At 44.4% G+C, this 12957-nt stretch overlaps 1 long non-coding RNA gene across 1 annotated transcript; it reads left to right on the forward strand.

Annotated features, from left to right (window-relative positions):
• The first annotated feature begins 1937 nt into the window (after positions 1-1937).
• On the forward strand, positions 1938-11316 carry LOC121828573 (uncharacterized). The gene is made up of 3 exons (XR_006070984.2): positions 1938-2067; positions 4923-5027; positions 10849-11316. It is a non-coding gene; the product is annotated as an uncharacterized LOC121828573 (long non-coding RNA).
• The last annotated feature ends 1641 nt before the right edge of the window (positions 11317-12957 follow it).

Below are 12957 nucleotides of genomic sequence, written 5' to 3' on the forward strand. Positions count from 1 at the left end.
GAGGACAGAGGAAGAGTCTGGAGCAGACCCACTCAGTGTGGTAGGGCAGGGGGTCAGGGGACAGAGTCCAACCTCTGGTGTGTTCCTCAGGAGCTATCCACATCATTGTTTTGAGAGGATCTCTCACTGGCACCTAGTGGGTGCTGGGAATTAAACCCAGGTTCTGTGGAACAAGGCAATAATCAGTTAATAATAGGTAATATGCTAGAAGCCTCAGAATTTCATAAGAAACACCATGTAAATGGCAAGGGTTTGAAGAAGGATTTCTCTCTCCATCACTTGGCAACAAGCCAAGGAAACTGTTTTAAAAATAAAAGTCCTACTTGTTCCTTCTATAACCAAACTCCATTACCTGCAGGAAGCAATCCAAAAGGTATACAAAGAAATGAAATTTGACAGATGGATGTGTTTCATTTCACAGAATTTGGAAGATTAAAATATGTATGCCATACCATTGACACCAATTCAGGATTTCAATGGGCAACTCCTATGAGTGCTGAAAAAGCTGATTTTGTGATTACACACCTATTGGAAGTTATGCACATCATGGGAATACCTGTACAAATTAAGACTGACAATGCTCCAGCATACGTCTCAAATAAAATGAGACAATTTTTTGCTTATTACAATATAAAGCATATTACAGGTATATCACACAATCCTACAGGCCAAGCAGTCATAGAAATATCCAACTAAACTTTAAAGGATATATGCTAAATAAACAGAAAGAGGTAACAATGACCGCTAGAAATAGATTACACAATGCTTTATTAACCTTGAATTTTCTCAATGCTGATGGGAAAGGGACAACAGCTGCAGAGAGACACTGGACAACTGAAAAAACTCCTGAGCTAAACTAACCTGCTTACTTCAAAGATGTGTTGACCCCAGAATGGAAACCAGGATATGTTCTACGTTGGGGAAGGGGTTTTGCTTTTGTTTCTGCAGGAGAAGAAACGCTATGGATACCAACAAAATCAATAAAAAATTCAACTTGAACAGCAGAAACCCCTTGATGAAGAGAAGTAAAAGCTCATCCACCGATGTGACATCTCTACAAGTTGTAAGAAAGACTCAACAAACAAGGGTTGGGGCAAGGTTCTGTTTTTTGTCTTTACAGGATAATAGAAACACCCATTTTCAAAAAATCATAAGGCCTTGGATACCGAGATGTCTATAGCAAAAGGAATGAATCTATTGGTACCAATATACACAGGGTAATATCTCACTGCCTAACATCTATATCTCTTTAACCCTAGAAAAAAAAGTTATGGTTCCAATTCAGTTATAAATCAAGCTGGCTTTGGAGTTGGAATATGGCTCTCTCCTTCTCTAAATGCAAGCATGTTGCTAGAAGAAAAAGTTAAGAGATTCTGTCTCATATCAGAAGAGCTGCCTGGTGTGGGGCAGAAGAAAACCGACAAAAAGGGACCATTGCTGTCAAGATCCTATTTCTTTCCATGCTTGTCCTTGCTTTCGGCGGATCCTTTCTCTATCCAGAATAAATACAAACTTTCCATTTTGATATTAAAAATGTTCAAGTTTTCCACATAAAAAAACACACTAAGTACTAGATTCAGTTTCTTCAGGATAGGACAGCTTTTGGAATAATCTCTCTAACATACCATTTACCTATGTTCTGGACATCTCTGGATTTGAATATGTGTCTCTTGTTTGGTGTTCTTGTTGGCTGTAGTTCCATTTTGCTTAGGTCATTACCCATTATTTCTGCTGGACAATACTTAATAATCATTCCTATTGTATATGGTTTTGTGTTAGGTTAGAACTTTCTTATTTAAACAAAAGGGGGAGATGTAGTGGATGGTTGTTTGAGCCATGCCCTGAAGCACAGCCCCTAGTGAGGTAGCAGGTAACTGTTACATCTGTCTATGACCTTGAGGTACATGCCCCTTGGGTGTGGCCACTGGGGGACCCTTAACACCTGGATGCATGTACGCGATCTCTCTTGGTTACCTCATGGTTTGGGATGCTGAGATCTTGGACCAGGCAGATCAGCATGGGACATAACTCAACTTTCCTGGACCTTACAATAAATCTCCTGTGGTTGTGAGTAAACCCCCAAATACATTTTTTGCTCATTAAATAGACTCTGTGGATTAATCCCATTACCTAGGGCTCTCTGATAAGGCTCGACTGCTTGGCTGGGAGCCCGAGGGATCTGCCTGTTGATGCTGGATTGAGACTGTGCCATGGCACCTGACTTAGTGTGTGGAACTCTTCTACTGCCTATGTTGTGTTGATGCTTTGGGGGAAGTTCCATTTTGTCTTGTCTTTGTGATGCTGGGGATTGAACCCAGGCTGTGTACATGCATTCTAGTCAAGCATTCTACCTCCCTAGTTCATGCATGTTCTCACCTGTAACAAGAGCAGCACAATGAAAAAGTGTGTGTGTGTGTGTGTGTGTGTGTGTGTGTGTGTGTGTGTGTGTCCGGGTCTGTCTGTCGTCTCTGTGTGTCTGTCATCTATCTGTGTATGTCTGTGTGCATCTGTGTGTGTATGTTTCTGTCTGAGAGTTTCTCTGTGTGTCTATGTGAGTGTATCTGTCTGTGTGTGTGTTTGTCTCTGTCTGTGTGTCTGTCATCTCTCTGTGTATGTCTGTGTGCATCTGTGTCTGTATGTGTATGTGTCTATCTGAGGGTTTCTCTGTGTGTCTATGTGAGTGTATCTGTCTGTGTGTGTATGTGTCTGAGGGTTTCTGTGTGTGTATGTATCTATCTGTCTCTGTCTGTCTGTGTCTCTGTTGTCTTTCTGCCTGCGTCTATGTGCATGTGTGTCTGTCTGTCTGTGGGTCTGTGGGTCTGTGTGTGTGTGTGTGTGTGTGTGTGTGTGTGTGTGTGTGTGTGTGTTTGTACTATGTGTAAAGGGGGCACCTGTGGAGACAATTAAAGGGTGTCACATCCCCTGAATCTGGAGTCATATGTAGTTGTGAACCTCCTGACATGGCGCTGGGAACCGAACTCAGATCCCCTGAAATTGGTGCTGGGTTAACTGGATGTCCATGGAAAACAAGAGTTTCTGATTCCTAACTCCCATCACATCAATCCCAGCTGATCAGCAAGTGAACAACAAAAGAAAAAGCATTAGAGAGACAGGAAGGAGGTCATCATAGAGCCAAGGACCAGGCCAACGTGTCTTAAACAGATCACACCAGGCTAAGTACAGACGATGAAACACTGAAATCAAGAACTTGTGTTCCAAGAAGATTACAGGAAGAGAGTAAGTAGCTGATGCGGAACAGGAGAGATGTGTACATGCACATTCAACAACGAGCGTAGGCTGGCTGTGGTGCACATGCCTATAGTCCTGGCTCTTATAAAGCAGAACCAATCACATCAAAACCAAGGCCAGCCTGGTCTACATAGCAAGCTCCAGTACAGCCAGGGCTACATAGAGATGCCCTGTCTCAAAACAAAAAAAAATGGATTTGTTAAGGAAGTTCTTTGCACCCTTATTTTACACATTTTTCTAAAAATGGTAATGTGTGTTAAGAGATGATCATGATGTAGTTAAAAGCCCATTCTTATTAGTGTCAGCCCATCTGAGTGTGTATGTATATGTATATGTAAGATTCATGTAAATATCTGAGATATGTACATTAGATGATGCAAGTGCACATGAATTTGTGTACTAAGTATGCATGTGTGCAGATATGAGCGCATGTTTGTGTACAGAAAATGGGAAAATACTCTGGTATTAAATACACCAAAAAGTGGTGGAGAATTCCAGGCATTGTTTACTTTATTCTTTATAGGTTTATGAATTGTCTGGAAAACTTTAGATGTGTATAAATTAGCCTTTTTGACTTAAAAAAAAGTATCCCAAACTGACCTCAAACTTACAGAAATCCACCTACCTCTACTCCCTAGTGCTGGATCATAGGCATGCGCCACCATGCCGGCTTAAGATGTTTCAACAGACAAGCATATTGACAATGAAATAAACTAGCATGAAACTGTCATCGAGCATAAGACACAGGTTACTTTGACTGAGAGAAGAATTGTGCTAAATAATTTCAACAAATGCTGGAATACAAAAATGCACAAAATATTCTCAACTTCACCTCGATTCTCATTGAATTGTGAAAATGTATTCAGGCTTTTAAATACATAATGTGAAGAAATTGGAAATATATACTGTACATCTGGATGGAGCCTTGATTTAAGCACATCAGTTCTCAACTGGGGAGACCGCACAGTCGGGAGACTGAGCTGGGGGGACCGCACAGTCGGGAGAGCGCTCCCTGTGCAGCCAGTTCAAGCCCTGGAGGCTGCGCAGAAGAGTGAGGTGTGGTAGTGCCAGCTTGACATCTTAGCTCCAGGGAGGCAGAGACAGGTGGGTCCCCAGGTTGTGCAAGCCTACCCTGCTTAGTTCCAGGACAGTGACAGGGAGATGGCTCCTGAGGAATGACACTTGAAGTCATTCTCTGGTCTCCATGTACACACACACACACACACACACACACACACACACACACACACACACACCTCACAAAGAGAGGTCAATTCTCCCAACATAACATACAAATTTAATGTAATTCCGGCTACAGTACCTCCTCCTCTCCTTTAAGACAGGGTCTCTATGTGGTTCAGGCTGGCCTTAACTGGCAACCCTCCTACCACAGCCTCTCAAGCACTCGAATTACATGCATGTCTAACATTTTTAATTAGATCAAGTGGTCATAAAGTTATTGTAAGTGAATAAATATATAAGAATGGCCAAGAATCTATATTTGAAGGAATGTGCATACAAAGAGGTGCTTTTAATGGTTTCGCTTTGCCTAACATATTAAAATGCACCTTTTTTCCAAATGCAAAAGTAGTATTTCTTTTTTAAGATTTATTTACTTTTATTTTGGGTACATGAATGTTTTTCCCGTATGTATGTGCACCCTGTGTGTGCAGTGCCCATGGAGGCCAGAAGAGAGCATCACCTGGAACTGGAATTACAGACCATTGTGAGACGCCATGTGCTGGGAAGTGAACTCCAGTCATCTGAACAAGCAGTAGGTGCGTTTAACCATCTCTCTGTCCTCTACAATATACTTTCAGGGTCTATTGGATTTCAGAAAAACCTCCAAACAAAAGTAAGTGATCACCAGAAATGTACACACACACACACACACACACACACACACACACACACACACACACACACACCAATTCAATACACAGTATTTCAACTTTGTAAAAAAATAAACTAACAAATTACACTAGCAAAAAGCTGCTGTCTCTGAGAATAAATGGCAGATGAGTACCTACCCCGCAACAAGACAATTTTTACCATCCCCTCCAAGACGCAAGGAACATTTCGGAAGACGGGGAGGAAAGAACATAAGAGTCCAATGATAGGAAGAAGGACTGAAATGCCAAGCTCTGGGAACACCCAGTGGCTGTGGATGCCTGGAGGTCTGCCTGTTGGCGGTCAAGCATGGATGGAAGAGGTGCTCATGACGCCCTGCCCCTCACTGCTGAGCTGGTGACTGGGGAAAGATTCAGGGAGAGGGAAGTCACTGCTTTCAGTTGCTTACCCACTGAGGACCCCACAGGTTACAACAGATAACTCTCATCCAGTGCTCATGGAAGTGGCCCTGACTAAGCCAAGTGGGTCACAAAACAAAATCAAAGTCATGAATCTGGGGAAGGCAGGGGCGGTGACGGGAATGGAAGAAAGGCATGAGAACAGGGGGAGAGCATCATCCAATACATGATATGCACGTATGAAATTGTCAAAAACAAATTTGATAAAAAGTGAAAAGGGCAGCTACGTTTTTGTAAGAAAACGGGATTGGATCCTTACCTCATAGCACACATTTAAACTTGAGTAGGAATGACACGAGGCAGGAATTTGAGGCAGGAGCTGAAGCAGAGACCATGGAGGACTGCTGCTTACTGGCTTGCTCCCTCTGACTTGCTCAGCTACCTTTTTATGCAGCCCAGGCCTACCTGCCTGTGCATGGTACCACCTGTAGCCGACTTTCTTAGACTGCCAGCCCCCAGATCATGACACAGAGACTTATTATTAATTGTGAATGCTCAGCCTTAGCTTATGCTTGTCCCACAAGGTCTTATGGCTTAATCTGTTTCTATTCATCTACATTTTGCCACAGGGCTTTTTACCTTTCTTTCATTCTGTATGTCCTATTTTCCTGCTTCCTCCATGTCTAGCTGGTGGCTACCTGGTGTCTCCTCTTTCTCCCTCATTCTCTCTCAAGTCTGGATTTCTCCTCCTATTTATTCTCTCTGCCCACCAGCCCTGCCTATCCCTCTACTGACCAGCGATTAGACATTCAGCTCTTTATTAGACCATCAGGTGCCTTAGGCAGGCAAGGTAAAACAGCAACACATCTTTACATAGTTAAACAAATGCAGCATAAACAAATGCCACACTTCTTTACATAGTTAAAGTAATATTCCATAACAAACTAACAGACCACAGACTGGTCTGCTCTGGGCAGTTATTTCCTCAGTTTAGGGTCCCTTTTCCAGGTGACTTGAGGTCTGTAACATGTTGACAATGAAGCCAACTATGACATTTTGTACGTGTTTATTTGCTTATGTTTTCTTTCTAATCATTAATTGCTGGCATACTTCCCTCCATGTCCTTGAGCAGAGTTATAACAATAGCCTTAAAATATTTTTTCTCTTAATTCTAAGATGTGGGTCATCTTGAGGGTGGCCTCCATTGATGACCTTCCCTATTGAATATGGATTATATTATCTCATATTGTCACAAGTCAATAATTTTGGAGCATGACCAGGACGCTGTTGGCAGTTAGCTTTAGGAACTCTGTATTTTTTAATCTTCTTCTGAAGCATATGTTTCATTTTAGTATAAAAATATATGATTTAAAAATAATATTATATTGGCTAAAATTTTTTTTATTTCATTTGGCTGAACTTCAACTGTGGTAGACAAATAGCTAAATTCTCTGTTCATATAGTTTTGTCCTTGTTAGGATTCTAGAAGTTTCTTAAGTGGATGCATAGTTCAAAAACAGCCTGAGGCTTGGGTGGAGTTTCTAATCATATTCTGGCATCGCAGTGACGGATTCTTCCTTCCTGGGGTCTCCACACCCCTAACTCTCCAGCCTCTATGGAAGATTCCCATCCTGCCCTGGAGGAGTCACAGCCCTGATTCCCATCCAGTTTAGCTCATGAGGTCCCACATGAGGCCTGCCCGAAACACAAACATGTGCAGATAAGAGCCTCACACCGTGAATTTCACTCCTTACGAGGGCTAGTCTCTGATTACTGCCTGCTTTGGGTCATGGTCACAGAGCCTTTTGCACATTTTGTTCAGGTTTTATTATCATGATCTAGGACAACAGCCCTTTGTCAGGTTCTATGTTGTTATTGGAAGGGAATGTACTACATAAAGCTTAATTTAAAAATTCTTCCATTCATTCACTCATTCATTCATTCAAGGGTCACTCTGCATGTATGGAGGTGAAAGAATTTTTGGAGGTTGGTTGTCTCCTGGGACCTAACTCAGGCCATCAGACTAGCTAGCAAGCTCCTTTGCCCATTGGCCATCTTACCAGCCCCATCACTGGATAAAATTTAAACACTTGTAGATTTCTATAAACAGCATTAAAAGACACACATTAAATTGGAGGCAAATGTGTTCACGGTGCCTGTGACAGACAAAGGGTTAATTTTCAGCTCCTGCAAATTGTTAAGAAAAAGACAAAGCATCAGACAGAAAACTGTTCCCAGGACATGAATAGGCTCAGAGAAGAGTAAACCCCAATGGCCAATAAACATATGGCTGGGGCTTCTCCACTCAGGGAAATGCAAATTAAAATAACAACGTGGTATTGCTTCTCACCCATACTATTGGCAAAGATTCAAGAACGTTCACACCTACTCCTGGAGAGAATGGAAGAAAAAGTAGATTTTTTTTAAGGATAACTGATGACAATAGAATTAATTCTGCCTGTTTTTGGAAATCAATATGGAAAAATCTATTTTAAACACACACACACACACACACACACACACACACACACACACACACATAATCCTTCAACTAATAGCCCTGCTCATATACTGAAGCCCCGACCCCCAATGTATTTGGAAGGCAGCCTTTAGAGTTAGGTGAGATCATGAGGATGGGACTTCCTGATGGAATTAGTGTCTTTTAAAAATTTTTAGTTTCTAAAAAGATTTATTTATTTTTATTTTATGTTTTTGGGTGTATATTGTTGTTTGCTTTTGCTGTTTTTGGGGGCCTGCCACCCAGCTCCCAAATAAATCAGGGCTTATTCTTAATTATAAAGGTACCACCTTAGCTTGGCTTGTTTCTAGCCAGTTTTCCTTAACTTAAATTATCCCATCTATCTTTTGCCTCTGGGCTTTTCCCATTCTCTTACTTCTGTAAATTTTACTCTTACTCCATGGCTTACTGTGTGGCTGGATGGCTGGCCCCTGATGTCTTCCTCCTTCTCTGGCTACTTCTTTTTTCTTTCCTCCCAGATTTCTCCTTCTATATATTCTCTCTGCCTGCCAGCCCTGCCTATCCTTTCTCCTGCCTTGCTATTGGCCTGTTCAGTTCTTTATTAGACCATCAGATGTTTTAGAAAGGCCAAGTAATACAGCGTCACAGAGTTAAACAAATGCAACATAAACAAAAGTAACACACCTTAAAATAATATTCTACAACAGGTGGGTGTCATGCCTGTGCATCATATGCATGCAGTGCCCATGGGTTCCAGAAGAGGGCTTCAGATGCTCTAGAACTAGAGTTACAGATGTTTGGGCTGCCATGTGGGTGCTGGGAACCAAGTCTGGGTCCTCTGCAAGAACAACACAAGCTTCTAACCGCTGAGCCATCTCGCCAGCCGCAGGGTTAGTGATCCAGTGCTTGTCTAAGAAGGGGCACTTGGAATCCTCCGTGTGCCCTGAGGACACAGCCAGAAGGCAGTTGTCTACAGCCCAGGGAGGCCCTCCCTAGAAACAGAGTAAGTGGCACCTTAACCTTACCCCACACATCCACCCCCACAGCTTTGAGAAAATTAGCTTTTGTGGTTTCTTACCCAGTCTGTGTTGTTGTTGTTGTTGTGGTGGTGGTGGTGGTGGTGGTGGTGGTGGTGGCGGCGGTGGCGGCGGTGGTGTGAGTGTGTGGCAACTTGCAATGACTGATGATAAACTTGACCCTTTGGTTATCTGGTGCCCTGGTGAGCTGGAAGCCATGTTATTACAGAGGGAGTGTCTGGCATGATGGCCTACAAACTGGCAACCTCCATTCTCCCCAGTGATCTTTCTAAAATGCCCAAAGCCACCTGATATCTATAGGACAGAGTGAAAGCTAGCTAGCATCCATTAAAACGTATTTTCACACACCCCCCCACACACAACTCAGTCCCTGTCTCCTGGACTGTGGGTTTGTTTTACACCGTTTCAGTAGTTCACAGTCAACTGCAGCTCAAACTATAAAACTGCTAAATGGGCAATCCCAGGGATAAAAAATCCATACGTTTTGATTGTATGCTGGGAAACGAAATCTCACTCCAATAATGCTATCCTGCCTGTGTATCCACTATGTAGATGCTACCCACTCTGTGACGTAGACAGTCACAGAACAGCCTGTCTTTTGTTCAGTGAACTCCAGACACACATGCACACAGACAGAGCTATGCTCACGTTTGACTCCCTCCCGCCGAAGTGGCTGAAGAGGCTCCATCTCACCAGTATCCTACCCTGGCAGCCTGGCTTGCATCTGTGTTACCTGCTGGAGACTATGGCTCTGGCAACTCTTCCTTGGTGCTCATCTCTGGCCACCATCTCCCTCTCCTGGGTCACTGCCATCAGTGTGCAAACACCCCAGCCCCTGGAGCTTCCCTTGCCCAGAGGAAGGGGAAGCTGGCCTCCCTCCATCTCATCAGACCTGACCTTCCTCAGCCTTCATCCTAGCTGGCCACTCCGCTGCTCTGAGTGCCTTTGTTGACTAGTTTTGGGGTCTTCTTTTGGTGCCTCCCTCATTTCTAGCTCCTCTTCTCAGGCTTCTACTCATACTGAGCACCAGGCACAGCCTGAGCCTTGGGACATGCCATATGCACTCTCTCCCTAAACAACATCACGGGATAACGGTGCACACCCCAGTCACACAGTAGGAGAGACTCCTGAATTCCCCTCTCCATCTCTAACCAGTCACAAGTTACCACTCATAAAGTTCATAAAGCAAGCTGCCTCTTCAACAACTCTACTGCATGGTACCTAGAACATAGCCTGCCAGCATGAGGAGCTTGCTTTTCTTCCCATCTTCCCATCTCAATAAACACCTCTTATCAAATTGATCAAGTCCCAAATGTGGAAGCCAGTCAATATCTTCTGAGCTCTTCAATGTCTGGTTCAATTCAAGGGCAACCCTGCAGGGTCCATGTTCAAACTACTCCATGTAGTCCACTGTCAGCAACTCTGATATCTCAGCCACTTGGCTAATGGGCAGCTACCAGATTCTGCCCTGGGAAAGAAGATGCCCTACTTGAAATAGGAAAATAATTTTCTGAGTATATTTGAAACTTATGTGGCCATATTGCATTCCTTAAGATTTCACTCAAAGATGTTAGCATCCATGAGGGAGCCTTACTTGAATCAAATACTGCTTTGATGACTGCAAAATGGTGATTTTCATAATTTTACCATTTCTTCTATCAGTACAGTACATTTTTATCTGCGAAGAGCTTTTCTCTGTGCTCTCTGGGAATATTGATGAAGATTTACGGATTACTTTTTTATTCTGTGTGCTATAACCCATGACGGCCATTCTTTCTAATGTTCAAACTGTTTAGAATTTGGCCAAATCCTTCAGGCTATTACTTTTTGGCAGGTCCTCCATGTTTGTGATGGCTGATTTTGGTTGTTGACTTCACTGCATCTGGAATCAACTAAACCTAAGCCGCTGGGCACTCCCCTGAGGGATTTTCTTCATCAGATTATTCGAAGCAAGAAAACCCACCCTGTCTGGGTGACACCTTCTGGTGGCAGCCCAGAAACAAGGACATGGCCTTTGCCTGCCGCTCACCCTCACTCTTTCTGGCAAGTCCATCTCTGCTGTTGATTTGGCTTCTTCAGGATTCTGAAACAGACTGAGGACCAGCAGCTCTCTGGGAATCCTCCAGGCCTTCGGCACTAGATCAGGACTGCTGAGACATCGTCGAGACTTGAGGACAAAGCAACTACTGGATGCTTGGCCTCTCCAGTGTGAGACAGACACTGTTGGGATACTCAGATCCATTCTGAAAGCCAATCCGGTAAATCTCCTTATGCTTATTAAAATAGCATTCCGTTCCTACCATCTTTTTCTTGACCTAACTTAATGTGAGTACGTGTGTGCATGCATGCGCGTGTGCATGCCTCTGTGTGTGTGTGTGTGTGTGTGTGTGTGTGTGTGTGTGTGTGTACTTCTGCTCAGTGTCACCTGCACTGAGAAGCCCTCTCTGAGCACTCTGCTAAAATAGTATCCCGTTCCCACCCGAAGTCTCTCTCTTGACCCAGCTTAATTTGTTGCATGTGTTCATCTATATGACGGTGTGCATATATGTGCAGGTGTGCATAGTCCTGCATGTGTGTGGAGGCCAGAGGGCAACCTCTGGTGTCATTTCTCAGATGGCAGCCATGTTTTTTTGAGACATGGTCTCTCACTTGCCTGAAGCGGGCCGAAGTAGGCTAGGATTGTTTACCAGGACCCACATGTACCTCCTCTCTAGTCCTGGGATTACAACACCTGGCTTTTTAATGTGGGTTCTGGGGACCACACATGGCCTCAATGCTTTCGTGGCAAGTGCTTTACCAATCGAACTATATCCCCAGCCTCCAACTTAGGTTTTCATTTTTTTTTCCTGTCTGTTCCCCTGATGAACATAAGCAGAGAGTATTCAGTGCGGTAACCTCAGCAAGGACAAGGCCAGCATCGAGTGGGTGCCGTTGTTACTGGTTAAATGAAGAGACAAACATTCAGGGATGCAGACACACACACTGAGAGAGACGCTTCCAGGCAGGCACATGGCCAGGCACACACACAGGCTTACCGAAGAACACGTTAGGGCCACAGAATCACATGGACATGTCTACAGGCACACAACCATAGAGCACATTTAAACAAACACTTGTGCAAGGTAAATGAACTCACATACTAATATTCACAGGCTTGTACATGACACCCACAAACATGTTCTCATGGACACACATATCCAAGGATAGACATTTGGGTGCACAGGCATGAATGAACAAACACCTACACATGTGTGTGCACATGCATGCACGCCTGGCCATTTCCTGGCTAGGGTCTCCATGTCCTTGCTGAGCCTGGCTGGAGTGGATGATGCCAGCCACTCTCTAGCCCCCGGCCAGGAAATGACAAGTCTCCTGGCGGCATTCCCTCTCAGGACAGATGACCTGTGAGGAGGGGGGCTGTTGGGGAGGCGCCCCCTGATGGATGACCGCTCTGCGGCTGGTGCTGGAGCAGCAATGTCACAGAGGCCATTAACAGTCTGGGCAGAGCCGTAAAACATGTCTGGCTCCAGCAGGCCCTGCCCCCAGCCTGCTTGCTTCTGCAGTCTCCCTGACTCTGGGCCATGGGCAGATACCAAAGGCAGAGAGCTCTCACAGCACAGACTGAGGAAGTGGGCAGTGGGGCAAGGCCCGGGCTTCTGCACTGTCGCCTCAGCTGGGGACAGGGAAGTGCCCTATGGAAGGAGGTAGTGGCTGTCAGTAAGGTGGGAAACTGGGACACACTTTGCCCAGGCTAGACCAGAAAGGGATAGGGGGCCTAGAAAAATGGCTGTGGCTACCAGAGGAGGGGCTAAAGTTTCCCAAACTGGCCCCATTAGTACCCAATGCCCTCAAATCATACTAGATGGCTGGTCCTAGGTAGGAAGCCAACCCCAGATGCTAGCATAGCATCACTGCCCCCAGTTCTCTCTGGGGGACACAGGAC

Source organism: Peromyscus maniculatus, chromosome 4 (genome assembly GCF_049852395.1).
Source record: "Peromyscus maniculatus bairdii isolate BWxNUB_F1_BW_parent chromosome 4, HU_Pman_BW_mat_3.1, whole genome shotgun sequence".
NCBI lineage: Eukaryota > Metazoa > Chordata > Mammalia > Rodentia > Cricetidae > Peromyscus > Peromyscus maniculatus.